This window comes from Helianthus annuus, chromosome 17 (genome assembly GCF_002127325.2).
Source record: "Helianthus annuus cultivar XRQ/B chromosome 17, HanXRQr2.0-SUNRISE, whole genome shotgun sequence".
Lineage (NCBI taxonomy): Eukaryota > Viridiplantae > Streptophyta > Magnoliopsida > Asterales > Asteraceae > Helianthus > Helianthus annuus.
The window spans coordinates 167185399-167190877 of record NC_035449.2 but is presented as its reverse complement, the minus strand read 5'-3'; the positions used below and the strand labels follow the sequence as shown (position 1 = coordinate 167190877).

At 34.6% G+C, this 5479-nt stretch overlaps 1 long non-coding RNA gene across 3 annotated transcripts; it reads right to left on the bottom strand.

Moving 5' to 3' along the window:
• Positions 1 to 980: 980 nt before the first annotated feature.
• Positions 981 to 4991, bottom strand: LOC118489229. 3 transcript variants are annotated; one of them, XR_004886821.1, is made up of 6 exons: positions 4010 to 4991; positions 3557 to 3667; positions 2539 to 2741; positions 2272 to 2413; positions 1504 to 2181; positions 981 to 1397 (listed from the first exon to the last, which is right to left on the bottom strand). It is a non-coding gene; the product is annotated as an uncharacterized LOC118489229 (long non-coding RNA). The 3 variants fall into 3 exon arrangements; XR_004886823.1 differs by having other exon boundaries at positions 981 to 1309; XR_004886822.1 differs by having other exon boundaries at positions 2539 to 2720.
• Between the last annotated feature and the right edge of the window lie 488 nt (positions 4992 to 5479).

Here is a 5479-nt window from a genome sequence, read left to right as displayed (position 1 = left end):
ACTCGACCATCTGCATTTATAAATCATATAAAATACATGATTGCTAAGAACAAAGTAAAGAGTATAATACTTGTTTCAAGAAGTTGATTTTGAGTTTGTAATTTCCTCTCAGACAGTTCCAGCTGAAACCATGGTTCGCTCAGTAAGAGTTGAGTTTCCTTGATCAAGACAACAAAGTCAAAAGGTAAGTTAAGGTTTTACAACTCAAAATCAAACTCATATTACCAGCTAATTCCTACAATTTTACCTAATTTTACAACTTTAGACACACACGATTCAATTAGATTAATCAATCCAGAAATCTCTAACATAACGCATCCATAATCAATCAATAACAAACACAATAATGAACTAATTAACAACAACATTCGACTAAAACAACACAGAAAGCACAAAAAACTTACAATTCCCCGGAACCCTAGAAAGTTGAGGATCTGAATACAGTGCCAAAATCATAGGCAGTTGAGGAGAAAGGCCGTTGCCAGATGGTAAAATTTGGGTAAAATTTGGTCTGAAAACAAAATTACAACAAAGAATCAATCTGAAAATCTTCAAAACGACAACAAATAAATTGATCCTTCATCCTCTAAAAAGTTTGAAACCACTGAAAGCCACATAAATCTGTAAAATTAGAAACCTAATTTCGTGCGACAAATCCTTGAGAGTTGAGATTATCAATACCTTAAATAGTTACCGATTAGGGTTTGGGGTTGTATTTGGGGATATATGTTGCGTATCAAGAACGTATGTGGATCGCTCATTAATATCCTACTCAAAAAATAACTCTTCAAAACCCTAGAATATTAACAAACATGAAAATCTCTTGGAAAACTGAATAAATATAACAAAACGATAAAACAACATGATTTAAGCTAAACAACAACAAACCGTGTAAACACGGGTGGCTTTTAGAAAACCATGCATAATACATTAAACAACGAATCACTAGATATTTTTTAGAAGGGAATTACTTTCCCGAATGTTCATATCTGTTGCAAATGTGCTTATTAAACTTCGATACAGAAGTTGTAAAACATCAAATGAATATACTAACAAAGTTAAAATATTTACTTTGAAAAAAATCAATACATGCAATGCAACTTGACTTTCAACAAACATTAACTATGATCAAACAGCATAATAAACTCCTAACATCTGCTATTAGCCTAAGCATTGTTACATTGTTAACCTTTGCTGAGCAACAACATCTGTTGAATATCATTTCTTGGTCTTTAACATGTGTTAAGCCATAGCACACCTTTGCTTCTTCCGATTTTGTCTTCATCAGCAGAGGATCACTTTGGCAGACCTTCGACATCAAACGTAATCATAAGTGGCACTTTTGTAGCTCATTGTAAAGGTATACCATTGTAAACCTGAATACCCTTAGTAGCTCTCTGCACAAAGCATTCATAATATAATATAACTAATTATTAAAAAGGAGAACATAAAATTTGGCAATGAATGGATCTATGGTGTTATCAGCAAGCAAGAGAAAGATACCTTGGTATACCGACTCGTCTTTCTTCTTTTAGAAGTGTATATAGAACACCTGAAATAGATGTGACTTTATCAAAAGAAATGACATTCTCTACATGTCTTCTAGAGCTCTATCATGATCAGTTGTAGATCCCTAGAATTGAAACGCAGCAAAATAAAATTCATGCATGACTAAAGAAATGATATACTTTTTCTATATAAACATAATATATAACAAATAACGTCTACCTAACTTTCTATAAGAAAGTATTCTAGATTCATATACAGACTCATAAAATGATTAAAAGAAGAAAAGGATGGGAATGCTATCTCTCTTAGAGCACCGATGCGTGGTAAAACACTCATGTCTTAACTCTCATATAAAAGTTCCTAATTTTGTTAGAATACTACTTTTGACATAGTCATTAAAATTTTGAAATTGAGAATATATTAACTTATACCTGGTCGGGCATGGTAACAAAATGGGTCATTTAGGAAAATAGTTATGTTGAGATTAGTGAAGCCTTTCACTAATCTGATTAGATATACCTACGATCACCAATTTCAAAGACATTACCAAACAAAGAACAAACTACTTTTCATTCAAGTAGCGTTTCATATAAAAGAAAATTCAGCAGTAAGCACACGATCTTTTTGTATAAGATTCCGAGTTGTTCCCGTTTCCTTTGAGATGCAACCCTACTAAACAAAAAGAAAAATTATACCAAACCAAATGACCTATAGAAGCGGTGTATTGATGAAGTGTGTAATGGGGAGTAACAAAATACTCACAGTTTAAAGATTGTGGTTTTGCAAGAAATAAGTCTACCAAGACCATTACATAAGCTATATATGTTTAGCCTCCTCTAGTGTCATTTCTATACAAGCAGGATGAAATTTGAACTCCAACTATCATATTTGATGTTCTTTAAATCTGCCCTACCATCGCATTGAATTATTATGTCATTAGGATTGTGAGACATCTCGTAATTACAATACCAGCCAAGTAACATCAAACATCTTAAAGAAACGACTATTATCAATGGACAGTAGCCTAACCTATAATCAGAGGCAGCACAATACGTGCATCAAGATTTTATTCATATTCATATTCATAACTCCTTTAATATCTGCAACTTCATTCACAGCAGAACTCATCTCATTCTTCTCTTTGGCACTCTTATTCTCTTCAACTTCCACAACCACTGATGTCATCTGAACAACACCTTCACCTTCCGTGGCTGCAAGAACATGAAAAATACCTGAAATTGTTAAAAAGTTGTCCTTAAGCCGCACATTAGAGCTCTTATGCATAAATTATAAATCAAAACATGAATTAAGCAAATCTAAAGATTACTATGTAAATAGCGTAAAAGAACTGCAATTTCGTTAATATATATGCACAGATACCTATAGGAAAAAAGTGAAACCACTGTTGGGTTAAAACAGTGTTGCTAAAACAGTGTTTTGAAACCACTTTTGGGTTAAAACAGTGGTTGTGGTTTCAAACACTGTTTTAACCCAACAGTGGTTTCAAACACCGTTAACCCAAAAGTGGTTTCAAAACACTGTTTTAACCAAACAGTGGTTTCAAACACTGTTCTAACCCAAAAGTGGTTTCAAAACATTGTTTTAACCAAAATAGTGGTTTCAAAACACTGTTTTAACCCAAAACAGTGGTTTCACTTTTTCTCGGATTAAAACACTATTTGAGGTTAGGCAAGCTCGTGCTTGGCCCTTAACCGAATGACATATATACTCTTACATTATTTTTTAGTAATGTAAAACTTAACAAATTTAATTGTAGTGCATATATGATAATGACTTGTTTATATATGTGCTTTCACCAAGTATGCCTCCTACCTTTTCTATGACTTGCTAGAAATGATTATTAATCACAAACTTTCCAGAGCATAAAGGATACTCGTTTTTGAATTTGAACAGGTCATATTTGTGCAATTGACAACGTATCAGGGTGAAGATATTACCTCTTCCACGAGGAGGAAGATTTTATTACGTCTACTCATTAGTGCAACTGCCATTGAATTTAGATTTTTCAATATATTTTTTTAATTACCTGCGATAATGGTTGTGGTCACCGGAAAGTTGGTGGTGGCAGAAGTGCCCCAGTAGTTGAGTGCAGCCATATCATAAGCCTAAGCTGCTTTCTCTTCTTTGTCATATCCACCTAGCCACCAAAATTGGTAATAAAAGGAGATCATTTCAACTTTGAATAGAAGATCATGATATTGATGAAAGAAAACTCGACACTATGAAACAAAATTAATATCTAAACTCCAACTCTACATCGATCTCAAACGACATCCAAACACCCCTAAAACTATAAACCAGATCAAATAAACACTTCCAGAATCAGTACACATGATCCAATACTAATCAGTCACCAATTAAGTTCGAGATCCAACTAATACACTACAAATTCAATTGCCTCTTCTCTTAGAACAACAATTAGGGCACCAAACAAACACTAACAATCCAATCCAATCGAATACAAAACTTAATCATATACCTATGCTGATTTAATAGCCAATTCGGAACCAGACATCCATTTAAAATGCTCCTTCACCAGCCTCTTTGAATCAAATTCTCAGATCTTCTTGCGTGCCATTCTTGTTACGTTAAAATCCCTAGCTACAGAGCATGATTCAATAATGTCAGATGCTGGAATATTTCACATGATCGACTACGTGTTATAAAAATCAAATAGATCCTTTGGTGTTAGAATAACAATATTCTCTATACACGACAATTCACTTTCACCAAAATATAACAGTATTACCTGTCTATTAGACTATGAGCCCACAGACTTAGTTAGGTTTCTAGGGTTACTCGATTAAAATTCGAAAATATATATTATCATATGATGATTAAAAGATGAACAAAAAGCGTGTTTATGTAGATAAAATTCAGAAGCCAAGGACTGGTAGATTCACTCTGAATGACAAAAACATCGATCAAACGACTTGGTAACTCTCGGTTACCAGTTGAGTCCTCTGAGAAAACTTGGGAGGAGCTCCACCCTTTAGCAGGACAATGCTTGCAACCTTCATGTCACTGAAACTACTTGTTGCTGAATACCGCATAGAAATGGGGAAGAAGACCGAGGATCAAGATTTCTGGTCATCGCTATTTACTTTGTTCACTGAACGAAAAATGTCGTCTACTTTTCTTTGCCTCATTTTGTCCTCTTTTTCACGAACCTTCTTGTACAACCAATGAGGATGAACTACTCTTGGAATAGGGTTTGATACCTGAGAAAGAAAAAAAGACAGACAATTTTGAAAGTAAACTAACGCTTACATGCCAAAGAAGTGCAATACTTCATCGAATGTTTATAAGAAACAGCGTACCTTCTGCATCGCTGCAGGAATGGTAATGATCTTCGGTACAACAGAGCTAAGTCGTTGTTTGTAATATGACCAGTCAATAATGGACCGTATACTAAAATATGATGAGATTTTACACCACTTTTTCCAATACAACTTCATAAGTTCTGCAGATGATACATGTAAGACAGATGTACTTTTCAGTTAAAAGATTTCAAGTGTAACGGTCTAGAGTTTAACCCGCATCAGTTTCAAATATGGCAATAGGAACAGCACGTTCGCTCACAGGGTTACCCTGTTCTCATCAACAATGACATTTGAACAATGGTAAGCTTTTATATCAAAATAGAAAGAAAAGAAACACAAAACCGATATTATGTTTTTCAAGAGTCAAAACTGTTGGTGCATTTGTCTGTTGACTTCGTCTTGTATCGAGTCTTGTATTAGAATAGTTAGATCAGGGCACGAAATACGAGAAATTTGTGAGTGTGACCATTTCGCACGAAATGGAGATGGCCATTTCGTACGAAATGGGAAAGCCATTTCGTGTGAACCGTTTCGTGCGGAATGGTGTGCCTTGTCACACCCCCAAAATCCATACGCGGAGTATCACCGCTTGGGAGCGTGACTGACCAGGATCAAGCCACCAATCA